This window comes from Gossypium arboreum, chromosome 2 (genome assembly GCF_025698485.1).
Source record: "Gossypium arboreum isolate Shixiya-1 chromosome 2, ASM2569848v2, whole genome shotgun sequence".
Lineage (NCBI taxonomy): Eukaryota > Viridiplantae > Streptophyta > Magnoliopsida > Malvales > Malvaceae > Gossypium > Gossypium arboreum.
In genome coordinates, this window is record NC_069071.1 from 18693401 (window position 1) to 18713887 (window position 20487).

A 20487-nucleotide genomic window follows, 5' to 3' on the forward strand; every position below is an offset into this window, starting at 1 on the left:
TGTGAACCAGCCGTGCCAAAAATAGGTCCTATACTAACTTTTTCACACGGCCAATAGGCACGCCCGTGTACTATGGACATGTGATACTTAGCTAGCTACTAACTTTAGCCCAAGGCCATATGACACGCCCGTGTGTCAATACCGTGTGGTTCTTAGGAGAATACTGCTTCTCTTACACGGCGACAAGGCATGCCCGTGTCCCCTAACCGTGTGGCACAATAAAGGCTTGGTTTAAGCCAGCTTGTCACCCCATTATGGGTCAACCTAAAAACAAGAAATCAAGCATATATGTACAACCCAATCAACCATTCTTATACCATGAACTCACCAAACTTACCTTCTCCTTTACCCGATTAAAACATACCATAATTGCAAATTAACATCACATATCATAAGACACTATCAATTATGAGTTCAAACACAAATTAGCCAAATCTTATGGCTAACTATATACATCACAAAACATATTTCCCAACTACTAGCCTATACATGCCAAACTTGAAATTTACATTTTGAAAAGTACCAAAATGAGATCGATAGTGTGGTGACGATCCTCGACTATCCCCGAGCCTTCAATAGCTACGATAACTATAAAACAGACAGTAATCACACAGAGTAAGCTTTCAAAAGCTTAGTAAGCTCGTACTCAAAACATTAATAGTATATGAACATAAAATGATAACTTATGAGTATTTGCACAATTTAAATCCTTATAACTATATCAACTCAATAAGAGTCATATACATAACATCATCTATCACTTAGGCATTATACATACCTGGAGCTTCCCGTACTTATTCACTTTTGTACTTACCTCATGTTGAATGTTATAAGACTTTCCATAAGTTATTCATATTTTATACATCAGCACACTTAGTGCTATAAGGTTAGCTAAATCTAAATATTTCTGCACACTTAGTGCCATCCCAAATAACCGAGACTAAGTTAGTATCACACACTTAGTGCCTCAAATAGCCAAACCTAGTTAAATCACACACTTAGTGCCCAAGCTAGTTTAAATCGCACACTTAGTGCCAAAACTTCTATTTCATCACCATATTATCAAATGCAATTATATACAGCCTATGTATAATAAATAGATCAAAACATATTTAACATCATATTTTAAGTATGAACTTACCTCGTACTTGGAATTTGTCGACTCGGACTATCTTCACTATAACCTTCAACTTTCCTCGATATAAGTTCGAATTCCTCCTTTCTTGATCTATAGATTTTCAAAATTAACCCTTTTATTCACCAATTAATACAATTCCATCTATAAAAACATATTTAGGGCATTTTACAATTTAGCCCTCATATTTTCACGTTTTGACACTTTAGTCCCTAATTCACAAAATCACAAAATACGCATAGTTTGCATATACTTATGCTTGGCCAAATTCTTCTAGTACTCATACTAGTCCACACGTTTCATTTATTTCACATTTTAGTCCCTCAAAATAACATTTTCACAAATTAGACCAATTTACTCAAATCCAACTAAAATCCAAAGACAAAACATGTAAACTCAATATGAAGCTTTCATATTTCACCATTTAACAACACAAAACTCATGAATTCATCCATGAAACATTTTCAAGTAATTTAGAAAATCAGAAATTGAGGCATGGGCTTTATAGTACACTTAGCAACGATCTCAAAAACATAGAAATTATCAAAAATTGAAGTAAAAACGTACCCAAATTAAGCTTCCAATGTGCCGAAACCTAAACGCCTATATTCTTTCTTTTTTTTTTTCTTCAATTTCGGTGGATGAACACATATATGACATGATTTTTCTAATTTGTTTTCATATAAATTACTTTAATAAACATTTTCCTATTTTGCCCTTTTATAAACAATTATAAATTCACCTAACACATGCCCTTATAAGTCCATTCAAACTTCCAATGGTCAAATAACCACATAAGGACCTTTACTCTAGAAAGCCAACTCAAATAAGCATTTAAACATCTAGCACACAGCTTTTATATTTTATGCGATTAGGTTCTTTTTACAAATTAAGCACACAAATAGTTAAATTTTCACACAAGACTTTCACACATGTCAATTCACTTGCCAAATACACTAAAATTAATATTAAAATATTTTTCTAACTCGAATTTGTGGTCCTGAAACCACTATTCTGACTAGGGTTAAAACTGAGCTGTTACAACTCACCCACTTTGTTATAAAACTATATTACAACTAGACCCATATACTTATGGATACCGCCTTACAATTAGCACGTCTAGAGGTGGTCATAACCCTACAAAACAATTAATGGATCATACCTCCACTCGCTAATCCCCTATAGAGGGATTAGTTTCTCATGGATTTTGTACACAATATAGAATCGATATAAAACGTAAACATGATAATTGAATCGAAAGTAAAAAGTTTAAGAAAAAACTTGATTTGAATTACGAAGAAGAATGAATCCAAAAAATGTTTCATAAACCTTTAATTCTAGAAAAAGGGTTGATTTGTAATAGAGACAAAATTGTGAGAATTTATGTTGCAATTTTACCAATTTTTAAAATTGAACCTAAAAAATCACCCCCACTTATAGTTTTCAGGTTATTTATATTCTTTTGCTTGTTAGTGTTGCCCTTTGCTCTCCTAACTTCTCATCCTCAATTTTCTTTCTTAAATCTTCACTCTTTTGACTTCCATCATTCCCCAAGTATTAAATCATTATAAATCCACAAGAAAACATCCCAAAACGCCATAGATTTCATCTTCTTCTTCACATGTGAGTTTTTTCTGTTTTCGACAAATATCTATTTTTCTTCCATCAAAGGTAACCATTCGTCTGCCCATTAGTTTTTAATGTTAATTAGTATTTCAAACTAAATTATTAGCCATTAAATCGCATGTTTTGATAAAAGCCGAAAATAAAGTCATTAATGGTGAATTTTAGGATTTTGAGTAAAAACGTGACTTCAAAGTGTTTATCAATTAGTTTTGATATGATTAAGAGGTTTGAAAACTTATTTTGAAGTTTCGTTAAAGATTTCTTGAGTTTTAATAAATTTTCAAAAATAGCCATTAAACATGTTGAAAAAGTTGATACCATGAATTGAGTATTTTTGTAGTTTAAAGGTTGGGAATTAGCCGTAGATGAATTATAAGATGAACAAAATTTGTTTTAGGAAAAAAAATGAGTATAGACCGAGATATTTGAATTTAAAGCTTGCTATGTTAAAGGTTTTGGTTACATGAGAACTTAGTTTAGGCTTATGTTTTTGATTGCTTGTGGTGAGTCCTTGGCTGATTTTTGAATGTATTGTATTGTGAATTTATTGAATTGAAGTTCTAGATTTTCTAGGACCGTTTACGAGCTAGGAAAATATAGATTGAGCTTTTAGCTTCTCGGTAAAAGTGTATTGGTAAGTGTTTGGAATCGTTGCTCGTATACACAAGTCATGTGTATTTGGGAATTTAGTAGTAGCCTAAACCCCTACTCTAAATTTTGAGTGTAAGCTTTTTCATACCTATGTTATCTTGTGACCTATGTGCTTATGTGGTTGTGAATATGTGAATTGACATGAGATGTTATAACATGTGATATGTGGTTATGATAACTATTGTAAAAGTGCAAATATGTACATGTTATATATATGTTAAATGTTAGTGACAATGTTGTGTTAAAAATACAAATATACAATGATAGTGCATAGATATTCGGTAAGTGATATGTTTTGATTTCGGATATTTTGGCCTTGTGATCTTGAAATAGTTGGATATGGTTGTCATACCATAGGATTGTGAGTACTCACCTATATGTAAAGTGATTTTGGGCATTGAGGCCCTGAGACTTGTTGGAGAGATAAGGGAATGTGAGCTAAGCTCCATTCAACGGGACATGTGAGGGAAATAATGAGTATGTTAGCTATATGGTTCACTTATGGGATATGTTTCACTTTATGAATCATTTGGTGTGATTGGAGATCCGTGTATTCAATGTGTGGTGATAGTGCCCACTTTATGTTTCATACCTCAAGTGTCAATTTGTTATTATATGTGATTGTGTGAAATGTACTACATGATTAATGGAATGTGTGTTATGTGATATATACTTGAATGAGTATGTAAATGCTCTATAAATGAACTAATAAATAATGAATGAATATCTATTATATGACACTATGCATAGGAATATTGTAGTTGTATATATATGGTTGTTGTGGATGCATGATGACATGTTCATGTGGTGGCTATTCTAATCATTCACTAAGCTTGTTAAGCTCACTCGCTCTTTTCAATATATGCAGATTAGTGACATTTTAGTGTGGGTGGTGTGGTTTTCTGAGGGAGTGATCCAAGGAAGACTTGTTAATATTTTGTAGGTGTTCATTATTTATTTACGTCTTGGGGAATAAGGCAATTTGGTAGACCTATTTATAGCCATGTTAGTTTTGAAAATTTTTCTGGTTATTGTTTTTATTTATGAGGTCTATGAGTTATAAATATGATTAGGTTTAAAAACTTTGATGATGGCATGATGTTTCTTGCTCAAACACATTTTTAACGTTTTGAATTGTTAAATTTAGTTGTTTGGATGATTATTTGTCAAAGTATTTGATGTGTGATGTTTTGAAACGTGAACGTAAGTCGTATAGAGATTTGGTATCGATACCTTTGCTTGAGTATTGATACTAGGGGTAAATATATTAATACTATATGAAAGGTACTAATAATTTTCGACTGTATGATTTTTGAGTGAGAAACATAATGCAAGTTTGGTATCAATTTTCCAGGTGGTATCGATACCACTTAAAGAAAATATCAATACCTTAGGGCCAATCTTAATACCTACGTGTCTAACTTTGAAATTTTGATAAGTGGTCCAAATGCTTGAATTTTTAACATGGTTAGTTAAATTGATGTATGTCCAGAATGATTTAATGGTGATTAATGTATGTATGTCTTAAAAGTTGTGCAAATGCGAAGAATAACATGTTTCTTCTTTAATAAAAATGAACACTATAATGTACAAGTAGTGAGACGATGGTGTGGCATCTTTATATTTGGGCTCAATGCCAGACCGGGTATAGGGTGTTACAGGACCTTCAGTTAATAGCTTTCAAATTCAAAACTTTGCTAACACTTAACGAACCATTCGAATTTTACATCTTTCTGAAGTAACTTCGTCAATGGTGTAGCAATCATCGAGAATCCTTTAAAAAATATTCGATAATACCCAGCTAAACCCAAAAAACTTTTAATCTCAGTGATATTTTTGGAGGCTTCCAATCCAAAATAACAGATGTTTTACTCGGATCCACTCTTATGTTGTCAACCGATACGATGTGACACAAAAATCCAACTTCTTGAAACTAGAACTCACATTTGCTAAACTTTACATATAATTGTTTCTCGTGCAAAGTCTCCAATACTATTCTCAAATGTTGGGCATGCTCAACTTCGACTCGGGAATAAATCATAATATCATCAATGAAAACAACCACAAATTTGTCTAAATAAGGCCAAAATATTCTATTCATCAAATCCATAAACATAATAGCTGTATTCGTTAAACCAAATGACATAACAAAATCTCATAATATCCGTACCTAGTCCTGAAAGTAGTTTTTGACAAATCAGAATCTTTAACCCAAAGCTAATAATATCCAGAATAGATTTGAATTTTAGGAAATACAGTTGCACTGTTTAACTGATCAAACAAATCATAATACATGGCAACGAATATTTTTTTTGTAACCTTATTAAGTTGTGGATAATCAATACATAACTGCATCAATCCATCTTTTTTCTTAACAAATAGTAAAGGTACACCCAAGGGAGAAATAGATCGAGCAAATACTCTATCTGTCAATTCCTATAACTGTGCTTTCAACTCCTTTAATTCTATCGATGCCACTTTATACGGTACAATAAATTTTAAAGAAGTTCCCGCTACTAACTCAATAGCAAATTCAACCTATTTGTCTGGTGGTAACCCTAGCAACTCTTCTAGAAACACATCTACAAACTCACAAATAGTCAGAACTGATTCCAAATTTGATTCTAAAGCTCAAGTATCTAATATATATGCTAGATATGCCTCACAACCTTTTCAAACACAATTCTGAGTAAACAAAGCTAAAATAATATTTAGTGTCACATCTATCTAATTCAACTATAACTATCTCACTGTTCTGACATTTCAACAGAATTTGCTTTCATCTACAATTTACAATAGCATCATGCAAAGTTAACCAATCCATGCCAAGAATCACACAAAACACATCAAACGGTAATAACATCAATTCAGCCAAAATGTTGCAATCCCATATTTTCGGGAGACAATTTCTACAAACTTTATCAACTAATACATACTGGCCTAACGAATTAGTTACTTTGACCACAAATTTAGTTGACTCAATAGGTATTTTCTTATTCGACACTAATGTTGTGCATGTATATGAGTGCTTTGATCTTGGGTCAATCAAAACATAAACATTAATATCAAATATAAAAATTGTATCAATAATCACATCATGTGCTAAAGCCTCTTCACGAGCTCAAATTGCATACGCCTTACCTAGTGCCTAAGCATCAAATCAAATTGTAGAATCTTTTGTTCCACTTCGACTATTCCTCATATTACCACTGTTTCTAGATGGTCTCCCATTCAAAGGCATGTTACTTCACCCTGTGTTCTGAGCTTTATATCTGTTAGACCTTTAATGGCAATCTCGAAGAAAATGTTCGTATGAACTATATTTAAAACATGATCCCTTTTTCAGTTAACATTCTCCAAAATGTCTTCTATCGCATTGCTGACACTTAAGCTTGTTATTATGAACACTCCTTACACTCCTATAGATGTAGCCTAGGTCTTGAACTAGCTTGCTTTCCTCTATCTCTCCCAGAAAATCCAGATGGAGCTGACATACAACTGTGAGATTTTTTTCGATTTCTTTCCTGAAGAAGAAAATGATTTTCTCATCAGTCATTTACATATGTCATGAGTTCTAGAATCTGCTTTTATTTTTGCTTTACTGAGTTCTTCAGCCTTATGCGCTCGATCTACCAAAACCACAAATTCTTTCAACTCAAGTATCCTAACAAGCAATCCGATATCTTCGTTGAAACCATCTTCAAACAGGGTACACATAATAGCTTCAGTTGGAATACATTCCCTAGCATATTTGCTAAGATGCACGAATTCTCTTTCATATTCAACTACAGATCTTCGACCTTGCTTCAATTCAAGAAATTCTTTCCTCTTCTTATCAAGATACCTCTGACTAACGTATTTCTTTTTAAATTCTGTTTGAAAGAAATCTCAATTCATGCTATCTTTCAATATGACTACTATAAGAGTATTTGACCACTAATACGCTGAGTCTTTTAACAAAGATATCACACATTTTAAACAATCAGCGGAAGAATAAGACAATTCATCAAAAACTCTAACGGTAATATCTAACCAAAACTCAGCTTTTTTCAAATTGTCTTTAGCTGTACCACGAAACTCTTCTACCCCATATTTACAAATTTTATCAATCGGAGGCTTATTTACAACTTTGAGGAAAAGGGTGTACTACCCCTAACCCGTATCCGACATTGAAATAGGGTTACGGAGCATTACCAGAGTTTACATTTTAGAACTATCAAAAATTTTAAAACATTTAATTTATATCATCAATCACAGAAAAACCAATCAATAGCATACATATTGTCCCTTATACGAGCCCTCGAGGCTCTAAAAACACATTAGAAGCAAATCAAGACTAAATCAGAAACATATATAAATTTCAGGGAAAATATGAAAATTTACCATCTACAGAGGTCACATGGAAGTGTTGTAACGCCCCCACACCCGAGACCGTCGCCGGAGTCGAGTATGAGGTGTTACTAAGCTTAGTTTAACATTTTTAGAACTTTGAATTATTTGTTTCTACATTCACAGCTTTTAAGCTACTTGCGTCACAGTCACAAGAAAAATCATATCTCGAGTTACGAAACTCGAAATTAAGATCCGTAAATTTTCCTGAATCTAGACTCATAAAACTATCTACTAATTTTTTTCTAGAATTTTGGTTGGGCCAATTAGTACAGTTTATTAGTTAAAGTTACCCCTGTTTCAAGACTCGACTGGTCTGACCTCTGTTTACTACGAGCCACATTTCTCTCTGTAAAAATTCATATGACTATGAGGTTTGTTTATACTAAAACTAGACTCAATAAGGATTCTGAGGATATAAAATACACCACCTAATTATATCCTTACAATTTATGGTGAATTTCTAAAGTAGGAACAGGGATTCAGAAACTGCTATGACTCTGTTTCACTAAAATTAAAATATCTTCTAACATATACTTCCTTTACTTGTTTCATTTGTTTCATGTGAAACTAGACATAATAAGCTTCAATTTGATATGTATTTCACCACCAAATTCAATTTCTATGATTTTAGTAAATTTTCAAGCTCGCGTTAGTGTTGCTGCGGTATTCTGTTTATGGTAAATTTCATCCTTTTATGAGTTTTTATGCACTAAGTATCTTAATAGTTTTCCTTAACATCAAACATAATCTAAACTAACCATTTTCATAATTTATCATTATCAAGCATTTCCTCAACCATTTCACAACCATACCTTAAGATCATTTACACAAAATGGGTATATTGCTATACATGCCATACTTAATTTTACAAGCCATTTACCAAAAATCTTCTGGATAGTGTGACTGAGCCTTCGACCTATCCCGACTCCTGAGCTGGCTTGTCCAAAACTATAATGAGTAAGAAGGAGGGAGTAAGCATAAATTCTTAGTAAGTTCATATGCAAATAATAAGTAACATAACAAACAGTTATACCAGTCAACATTAGCATACATCACTAAAACACATATCACATTTTTAATCATTCTTCATCATCTTATTACTTTATCGTGGTTGTATCAATACTCAACCCGAGGGTTAAATACATACCTGTCCAAAATATCCATTTCATATCACTTACCAATACGTCTCTTTACATCTCAAATTTTCCTCCATTTGAGTAGAACTTTACCCGTTGAACACATCGAATATAATTCGGATACATGGATAACTTGCACATAAGTGCCACATATTCAATCAAGCAATCATGTAACCCGCCCATAAGCGAACTCGGACTCAACTCAACGAGCTCGGGCTTTCGCATCCATAAGTGAACTCGGACTCAACTCAACGAGTTTGGATGCCTAGTTACATCTCACGAACTTGGACTCAACTCAACGAGTTCGGACATTCGCATCCATAAGTGAACTCGGACTCAACTCAACGAGTTCGGATGCTCAACCATCCTAGTGACATGTCACTTGTATCCTAATCTATTCCTAAGGTTCAAACGGGCTTTTTTCTCGAACACTTATCCTTGCCGTCTTCCGTAGAATGCCAAATCAATACTCTGGTAACAATTATATTTAATGTAGTTCACATAATTTACATATTATTTGAAATTAACCACAAAGCATACATTTCATAATAAAATTCAGCATAACACATAATTAATATCAATAACTTAAAAATAACAATTATGCTACATTATTTACACATGAACTTACCTTGGTACCAAAATACAAAGATTTTGCAATTTAGTCCACAATCTTTTCTTTTCCTCGATTGAGGTCGATTCCACGTCTTTCTTGATCTAAAATAACACATTTAGCTTATTTAATACTCACATTATCAAATTAATCCTTAACTCAAATTTTGGCAAAATTACAATTTTACCCCTAAACTTTTGCATATTTACATTTTTGCCCCTAGGCTCGGGATTAAACTTTATTCCTTATTCTTATGTTTTACAACATGCTGATCACTTTTCTCTTCTATGGCAACATCAAATTCTCACTCTAACATGTACTTGTGACTATTAGGTATTTTTACCGATTAAGCCCTTTTACTCGTTTTTGCTTAAAATCGAGTAGTACAAGTTGTCTAACATAATTTAAAACTTTATATTCTATCATAAAACATCAAAATACACAAATTACACCTATGGGTATTTTTCCAAATATAAACCCTAGGTTAAATTATTGCTAACATAAGCTTTATCGAGTTACCGAGATCTCAAAAACATAAAAATCATTAAAAACGGGGCTTGGAATCACTTACTATGGAGCTTGGAAGCTTGAAACAAACCCTAGCTATGGAGAACCCTTGAAATTTCGGCCTAATGAAGAAGATGGACAAAATTGGCTTTTAATTTTGTTTTTAATTCATTTTAATAACTAAATGACCAAAATACCCTTACTACTAAACTTTCCAAAATTCCTTCCATGTCCTAATTTTGTCCATGAACTTAAAATTGGTAAAATTGCTATTTAAGACCTCCTCATTAATATTCCAAAACAATTTCATACTAAAAACTTCTAGAATGCAAGTTTTGCAACTTATTCGATTTAGTCCCTACTTTCAATTTAAGCACTTTAGGCATAGAATTTCATCACGAAATTTTCACACAATCATGCAATCATATCATAAACATCAAAATCATTATAAAATAATTATTTCTATCTCGGATTTGTGGTCACGAAACCACTATTCCGATTAAGCCCTAATTTAGGATATTACAAGTGTGGCCAGGTCGTGTGACTCACACGGCCAAGAGACATGCCCGTGTCTTAGGCCTCGTAGGCATTTGAAATAGGGACAGACGGCCATGTCCCAACCTATTTCTGTACTCGTGTAACTCACTGACTTGGGTCACATGGCCAAACCACATGCCTATGTGCCAGGCCATGTAAAACTTGACTTGCAACCCTTTGAAACCTATAGGGGGCACAAGGCTATGCTACCTGGCCGTGTGTCACACACGGCTGAGATACATACCCATGTCTCTACCTGTGTGGGTGAAAATAGGTTATTTTACAAGCCATTTTTCTCACCCTTTTCAAGACGTATCTATAATCCCTTTTACAGATATACCTAAGCCCTAAAAAGGTACCAAAATCATGTAATATCAAGCCAAACACATATGGTATAATAACATCCAACCTATATGCCCAAAGGTACCTCAAATGACAACATTAAAACATGTATAACCAAGTACTCAATTCGGCCAAAATAAATGATTAACTTCCAACTAAGTTTGCATCATTACAGATTTACCAAAACATACCATTTGGTACCAACTATACCACACAATCATTAGCATCAAAATACATATATGCTTACTATGGCAAAACACCAATTCACAACAAGTTATATTTCATATCTAATATGCACATTCAACTACTTTTCTATCTACCATCATTTAGCCATAACAAGTCATATATCATACATTACAAGGCTACATATATACGCCTTATAATACATATCATTTTACCAACACAAGGCCAAAATGCAAACTAACCAAATAGTCATTTCCACAACCATAACACATAGGCTAACATTAGCCAAAATACCTATACATGCCATTATAACCTTAACCAAGATATCTAAATCTACTGATATAATTGCTGGATAGTGTGATAAATCTCCGACAAGCTTCCAACCTGACCGAGCTTCTGATAGTTTGAAAAGTAAAGAAAAATAACTATGTAAGCAATGAATGCTTAATAAGCTCGTATAAACTTTAATCATATCTATCCATTTCAAATAAGAAATTTATACAATTTAAGAATAATCATATACCAATACCACAAAATTCATGAAACCAAATTCAACAATTCACAAATTGAATAATTCCACAGCATTACTTATACATATCATCCCTAACAAAGTAGGATTTTATAAAAACTTTAAGTCTCTTTCAATTTTATTCCTTTCATTTGCATGTGATTACTTTCTATTACATTTACTTTATTTAGCTTAATTAACATCATCAATTCAACTCATCATTCCCTTTTTCATCACTCGCTTCATATGCATAATACACAAGACACAATCATAACATCAACCATAGCCACAAGCTAGTGCATTTAAACATAGCTCTTTTAGAATTAATCACATCATAAACCATTTCATAAGAATTTGCATAACTTAAACCTTACCACTTTTTCATGAGTACAAGCATATTTTCATTTTAGCACTTACCATTTCAATACGACTTATAAGTAAACATAATAACATTCAACCAACAGCTTGGCACTTGCCTAAGCATCAAACAACAACACTTGTTAGCGCACTTGAAGATATTTCATATAAATTCAACATTGATAACTTTATTTTCTTAAAATGTCACACTTGAGTTCATTACTCGTCTCAACTTACATAATTACCATGTACCAACATATCAAAGATATTCATATATGTACATGTCATGATACATATCATTATCTTACTATTTCATTATATATCATCCATTTATCATTTCCATGTATTTCATGTATATACTTGTATTAGTTCGTATCGAACTCATATTGCCTCGTAACAACACATTTCCCGTTGAACCACTTAGAATAATATTGGATACATGGGAAATCTCGCACACTATGTGCCAACACATGGTCGAAACCATATTTATCTCATATCTCATATAAATGCTCACTCTCGAGCTATCACAAGCTGACGGTCAAGGCGTAACTACAGGGTGCTGCTCACACAAGCTAATGAGTAACAGCAACACATGCTGGAAATCTCAGCCACCGGTAGAACGTACGGGACCAATACCCAAAACATGGTAACCCCTAATGACATTTCATTTGTATCCTAAATATTCCTAAGGTTCAAACAGGACTCGATAGTCGTTGTACGTCGTTGAATTTCCCTCGTCTCATTATTAGCCAAATTGTATAATAAAATATATATATATATCGATTCATTTTCAATAAAATTTCATATAATAACATTCAATTTAATAAACAATATACATAGTATAGTTCATACGAACTTACCTGGCTAAATTGCAGAAATACCAAAGTTTAGAGGAATTTTTGTAATTTTCCATTTTCCTTGATTTCCCCCTGATCTTGATTTAAATTAATAATTTCATTCAATATATTAATTTAGACAATAAAATAATTCATTTCATACAAATTTTCCCCTAAAGTTTTACTTTTATTCAATTTAGTCTCTAAGCCCAAAACATGCAAATTAACCGTTTTTACCCCAAATTGAGTTTAGCCGAATGTTCATGGTATCTAAAACAGCCCATTTATGCAACAATTTCACATTAAATCATTGTACTTTTATTACTTTAACAAATTAGTACCTAATTGAAAAATTCATGAAAATCACTTAACAAAATACTTTTAAATATAAATCAACATTCCAAATTCATCATCTAACATCAAATATCACAAGATTCATCAATGGCAACATTCAAAATCTTTAACAGTTTCAAAATCAAAGATACAGGTAGCTAGACCTAGTTGCAACGATCTCAAAAACATAAAAATTTAAAGAAACGGGTGAAAAATGGCTTACCGTGCATAAATAAAACCATTGCCACACCTTACACATCTTCCATGGAGTTTTCTACTTTCAAATTCGACTGAAACAAAAAAATGTAAAAGATGATATATTTAATGTATTTTTTTATCATTTAATTTTCTAATTTACTTTATCAACCTTTATTATAATTAAAAATTACAACATTTCCAAACCGCTATCATCCACTAATACATTAATGGTCTACTTACCATATAAGGACTTGCACTTTAAAGTTCTATAGCTATTTAATACCTTTAGCATATAGAACACAACTCTTTCACTTTACACGATTTAGTCTTTTTTTGCTTAATTAACTATCGAAATGACAAAATTTTCCAACAAAAAATTAATACCACTTTAATTACATTCCGTAAATATTTGTAAAAATATTTACGACTCAGTTTATAAAAAATGAGGTCCCGATACCTCAATTTCTAAAACCAATTGAACTTAATAAATCGATTATAAAACAAAAATCACAATATCAAAAGCTTTTTTTTTAAAATTACAATTGACTCATAAATATTAAATATAATATTTACAAACTTACTTGTCGAGTTTTGTGGCCCCAAAACCATTATTTTCGACACCACTAAAAACCGGGCTATTACCAAGGGGGAACTAGTTGGGTTGGAGGTCATTGAGCCATTGGGTTTGTTCATACAAACTTGACAATCCACTAAGACATCATATGGAAGAAGGCTTCTATTTAATTTTTAACTTAATTAATTTTTCTGTGATTATTTCAGGTGTTTATGAGTATTGATCGAATTATTGACCTACTCCCTATAGACATTGAGATTGAACTAACTTTCCGAAAGTGAAGAAGACAAGCAAATTAGAGGACTGAAGAAATGAACTTTGAAAATTCAAATCAAGGAAACGGAGCAAACCCCTGCTCAAAATCCTGCCCTTATTGCTGATGATAGGGATAGAGCTTTAAGACAGTATGCCATGCCAGTGTTTAATGATCTTAAGCTGTGTATTTGGAGACCCAAAATTGAGGAACAATGGTTCGAGCTAAAGTCAGTCATGTTCCAGATGCTTTGGACAGTGGGCCAATTCAGTGGAATGCCTATCGAAGATCCTCACCTACACTTAAAACTATTTATGGAGGTGAGCAATTCTTTCAAATTAGCCGGAGTACCCGAAGATGCATTACAATTGAAGCTGTTCCTGTATTCACTAAGGGACAGATCTCGAGCCTGGTTGAACTCATTACCACCAAACTCAATTTCCACATGGCAAGAGTTAGCAGAAAGATTCCTTATGAAGTATTTCCCATCTGGCAAGAATGCTATGTTAAGGAATGAGATCACTGCCTTCCAACAAATGGATGATGAGTCCTTGTATGAGGCATGGGAAAGGTACAAAGAGTTATTATGAAAGTGCCCTTATCACGGAATTCCATATTGCCTCACAGTTGAGGCATTTTATAATGGTCTAAATGCTCACATGAGGATGGAAGTGGATGCTTCTACTAATGGTGCTCTCTTTTCTAAGTCTTATAACGAGGCTTATGAAATTATTGAGAGGATTTCCAGCAACAACTATCAATGGCCAACCAAGCGAGCAACGTTAGAAAGATAAGTTGTTAGAATACATGAAGTAGACACTCTTACTTCACTCGCATCTCAGGTATCATCAATATCCTCAATGTTAAAAAATCTTACTGCTAATGGGTCTAATAGTTTTGCAGCATAGCCACCAAATCAATTTGAAAGTATAGCCTGTGTTTTTTGTGGGGAAGGACATTTGTTCGAAGAATGTCCATCAAACCCAGAATCCGTATATTACATGGGTAACCAGAACCAAAATCAAGGAAGGCAAGAACTGCAACCCAATTTCTATAACCCATCGTGGCGAAATCACCCCAATTTTTCCTAGAGTAATCAAGGGGCTAGGACCAGTAACACTTATGCCCAACCTAGACCAACCCAGCCGCCTAGTTTCCCCTAATAAGTTCGAAAACCAACTCAAGCTTAATCATCCAATAGCTTAGAGAATTTATCAAAGGCATACATGGTGAAAAACGACGCCACTCTAAGGAATTTAGAGAATCAAGTGGGCTAGCTTGCTACTGAACTCAGGAATCGACCACAAGGTGCTTTACCTAGTGATACGGAGAATCCGAGGAATTCGGGGAAGGAGCATTGCAAAGCATTGACATTGAGGAGTGGAAAGACAATAAAGCCCAACACCATCGAAGCTGAAAAAGAGCAACCTGATGCTTAAGGTTCAGAGGAAGTTCAACTGAGTGTTGAAATTCTAGTTTCACAAGAACCAAAATCTGTAAAACCCGACAAGGTAATTTCAGAACCAGCTAATTCTGATCAACTAATAACTTTGTTAGATGCAGAATTACCACAGAAGATGAATCAACCAATTCCAGTAAAGAAACCACCTCCACCCTACCCTCAAAGACTTCAAAAGTAGAAGCAGGAGATTCAATTCAAGAAGTTCTTAGATGTACTCAAGCAACTTTATATCAAGATCCCGTTGGTTAAACTTGAGCAAATGCCGAACCACATCAAATTCATGAAGGATATCCTGTCCAAAAAATGAAAACTTAGAGAATTTGAGATGGTAGCTCTAACAAAGGAATGCAATGCATGTCGCCAAGACAAATTTCCCCCAAAGTTGAAGGATCCTGGATATTTTACCATACCTTGCAACATTGGAGAAACATATTGCGGTAAGGCATTATGTGACTTAGGTGCGAGTATTAACTTGATGCCTATGTCAATTATTTAGGAAGTTAGGAATAGGTGAAGTTAGACAAACTACGGTTACACTTCAATTAGAGGATCTATCCTTAGCATATCCAGAAGGAAAAATTGAGGATGTATTGGTACGTGTAGATAAATTTATCTTCCCTACTGATTATGTTATTCTAGACTTTAAAACAGAAAAAGAAGTTCCAATTATTTTAGGAAGACCATTCTTAGCAACCGAAAAGACCCTTATTGATGTGTAGAATGGTGAGCTTACTATGTATGCTTAGGATGATCAGGTAACATTTAATATTTTCAAGTCTATGCGATTTCCTGACACAATTGATGATTGTTCTACAGTTCTGATTTAGAGGATTTAATAGTGGAGAAGGAGCTCAACTATGTTGAGGATCCATTGGAACAAATTTTGACATCAGATCCTCTGAATGATGAAGAGGAGGATGAATACTTAGCATTGTTAGAAGCTAATCAAAAGGGATTTAATCCAAAATCCCATTTTGAATCTTTGGAATTAGTGAAAAGGGATTATGCCCAACCAAAAGCGTCAATCGAGGAGCCACGTAAATTAGAACTCAAGGTATTACCATCACATCTAAAATATGTTTATTTAGGTAACATTTCTACTTTTCCTATGATTGTTTCAACATAATTGACTACTAAGAAAGAAGAGAAACTCATCCTGGTGTTGAAACAATTCAAGAAGGCTATTGGATGGACTATAGCCGATATTCGTAGAATTAGTCCATCTGTATGCATGCACAACGAAGACTGAACTCCATTATGAAGGATATAGTAAAGAAAGAAATCATCAAGTTGTTAGATGCGGGTATAATTTACCCCATCTCAGAAAGTTCATGGGTAAGTCTGGTCCAGTGCATGGCAAAGAAAGGAGGTATTACGGTCATTGAAAACAAGACGATTAGGCGACTAGGAAAGATCACTTTCCTTGGCCGTTTTTGGACCAGATGCTGGATAGACTCACAGGGTGAGACTTTTATTGTTTTCTTGATGGATACTAGGGGTATAATCAAATTACAGTAGCACTGAAAGATTAGCACAAGACAGCATTCACCTTCTTATACGGTACATTTGCATTTAAACGCATGCCATTTGGTTTATGTAATACACCTGCTACATTTCAAAGATGTATGATGTCTATTTTTACTAACATGGTTGAGAAATATTTAAAAGTTTTTATGGAGTATTTTTCAGTATTTGGAGATACATATGATGATTGCCTATCCAATCTATCCAAGGTACAAAGGCAATGTGAAGAAACAAACCTAGTACTCAACTGGGAAAAGTGTCATTTCATGGTACAAGAAGGGATTGTTCTAGGGCATCGGATAACACGACATGGAATAGAGGTTGATAAAGCAAAGGTAGATGTTATTGAGAAACTCCCACCTCCAACATCTGTAAAGGGTGTTAGGAGCTTTTTGGGCTACGCTAGTTTCTATCGAAGATTGATCAAGGACTTCTCCAAAATTACTAAACCCTTATGCAAATTATTGGAGAAGGACACGACGTTCAAATTTGATGAAGAGTGCTTAAGAGCTTTCAACGACTTGAAGAGTCGACTAGTTTCGGCACCCATAATCGTCACACCAGAGTTGGATTTTCCATTTGAATTGATATGTGATACAAGTGACTTTGCGATAGGAGCTGTCATCGGTCAGCGAAGGAACAAAGTTTTTCATCCCATCTACTATACAAGTTGAACTTTGAAATGAGCTCAATTGAATTATACAATAACAAAAAAAGAGTTACTTGCTATTGTGTTTGCTTTTGACAAGTTTCGATCTTATTTTGTAGGTAGAAAAGTGACTGTCTATACGGACCACTCGACAATTAATTACTTACTTTCCAAGAAAGATGCTAAGCCAAGGTTGATCTGATGGGTACTTCTACTTCAAGAGTTCAAGCCAGATTAGAGCCATAAGAAGGGAATTCTCCACTTATTCCCATTCAGGAGACATTTCCAGATGAACATATAGTAAAGGTAAATCATGTCCATAATACCCCTTGGTTTGCTGATATTGCTAACTATTTAGCTTGTGGTTTGATGCGATTGATAAGACGTATCATCAAAAGAAAAGTTTCTTCATGATGTGAAGTACTATTTCTGGGAAGAGCCGTACTTGTTTAAGTGTGTAGATCAAATGATCAGGAGATGTATGGCAGAAGATGAAGTACATAAGATTCTATATCATTATCACTCAGCTCCGAGTGGGGGACACTTTGGAGGTACACGTACCGCATCCAAGGTATTGCAAGTTGGATTCTTTTGGCCAACACTATTCAAAGATGCATATGCCTATGTAAAGAGTTGTGATAGATGTCAAAGTGTCAGAAATGTTACCAATAGAAATGAGATGCCTCGAACAAATATCATTAAGGTAGAATTATTCGATGTTTAGGATATTGATTTTCTCTGTCTTTTCCCTCCGCCTTTTGGTGACAAGTACATCTTGGTAGTTGTAGGCTACCTATCCAAGTGGATTGACATTGAAGCCTATCTGACAAATGATGCTAAGGTTCTGATAAAATTTTTGCAAAAACATGTGTTCACAAGGTTTGAAACCCCAAAAGCCATCATCAGTGATGAAGGGTTTCATTTTGTGAACAAGTGGTTGAAATGGTTATTAGATAAACATGGAGTGAAACACAAGGTCGCTTCAGCTTACTATCTGCAGACGAATGGGAAAGCTGAACTGGCAACAAGGAGATCAAAGGCATATAGTTTGCCCGAACCGATGAGATTGGTCCAATAGACTGGATGATGCTTTATGGGCTTACAGAACAACATACAAAACACCTTTAGGGATGTCACCCTATAGGTTGGTCTTTAGCAAAGCCTATCATTTGCCCTTGGAGTTAGAGCACAAAGCTTACTAGGCCCTTCAACAACTTAATGTGGATCTTAAGCTTTCTAAAGAGAAATGGATGCTCCAACTCAATGAGCTAGAGGAATTCCAAATGTTCTCGTGCAAAAGTATCAAATTACTCAAGGAGAGACTTAAGAAATGGCATGACAAGCACATTCGAGTTCGAGAATTTGAAGCAGGTCAGCAAGTCTTGTTATTTATTTCCAGATTAAGGTTCTTTCCAGGTAAACTAAAATCACGTTGGTCTGGTCCATTTATGATTCATCGCGTCTATCCATACAGAGTTTTTGAACTCCAAGGTAAGGGAGGTAATTTTCAAGTTAATACTCAGCGTCTGAAACATTACTGGGGAGATAAGATTGAACAGAATCAAATTTCTTTCATTTTATCAGATGTTTAAATTTTCTTATTTTCCTTTTTTAATAAATGATTTAGGGTATATTTTCGGGATTAGTATGTTTAAATAAATTTTGTCTAGGAGATTGAAACTTAAGCAGGACCGCTTGTGACCCCTCCAATCTTTCCTGGGAATTGATTTTAACATAACTTTTCGAGAAATTATTCCCTAAATAGAAAATTTAATTTTTGGTTTTTCAAATAAAAGGGTCAATTTTGATCCAAGTTTTAAATTGCAACTCAATTTCAAATTTTCATTAAGTCTAGGAACTTAATTGAATTATTTTTAAAATTTGGTAAGTCTTTTCGTAAATAATAAAAATTAGGTGCCTCTTTTGTAAATATTTTCGAAGGCATCTAAAATAAATGTTTTTAATAAAAAATTACAAATAATAATAATAAGATGATAATCTTTAATATATAATTGTATCTATTATAATTTATATATTAATTTTTATCAACTTAGCATGGAATTAGGATTAGTTTAATTTTAATCTTGTTTTAATAAATTAATAGCATTAATAATTTAATAAGCATATATTTGATTATTAATTGTTGTTAACTTGAGTAGAATTAGAATTAGATTTTTTTAATTGTTAAATTATACCAAGAATTCTACTCTAATTCCTACTACTCGCACTATAAATTCCACCTTTAGTTCCCTCAATGCATTCATCACTCAAAACCCCAAAGCACCAAATCCCTTAAGTGCCGCAAGCCCCTAGCCACAACATCACCCACCAGTCGGCCAACACATGCCCAGCAGAACTCACACACGCCTGCCCGTCACGCGCTGCATTGTGTGCCTGGCCCTGCTCAACGCATGCTTTGGCCCCAGCTGCCCAGGCCGTGTCCTGCATCTGCGCCTAGCACCTGGACGCTCACACCAGGCCTGCTCAACGAGGCTCCGCACATGCTCGCACACCAAGCCTAGCTCCCGCGCGCGTTGCTGGCTGCTCCCACGCCCTTCCACCCTCGCACCTAGCAGCATTGCAACACCCGAGCAGCACAAACCTTCACCCATCCTTAGCAAAATCCTTCAAACTACCTTAAGTCAACCTCTTTTCTTGCTAACTATTTTTTATG

The 20487-nt window shown here is 34.1% G+C and overlaps 1 long non-coding RNA gene and 1 other non-coding gene across 2 annotated transcripts; both read right to left on the minus strand.

Annotated features, from left to right (window-relative positions):
* Positions 1-8565: 8565 nt before the first annotated feature.
* LOC128285541 (uncharacterized) lies at positions 8566-10193 on the minus strand. The gene is made up of 3 exons (XR_008275968.1): positions 10122-10193; positions 9569-9654; positions 8566-8752 (listed from the first exon to the last, which is right to left on the minus strand). It is a non-coding gene; the product is annotated as an uncharacterized LOC128285541 (long non-coding RNA).
* Positions 10194-14681: 4488 nt separating this feature from the next.
* Positions 14682-14788, minus strand: LOC128289741 (small nucleolar RNA R71). Its single transcript, XR_008279385.1, has one exon. It is a non-coding gene; the product is annotated as a small nucleolar RNA R71 (small nucleolar RNA).
* Between the last annotated feature and the right edge of the window lie 5699 nt (positions 14789-20487).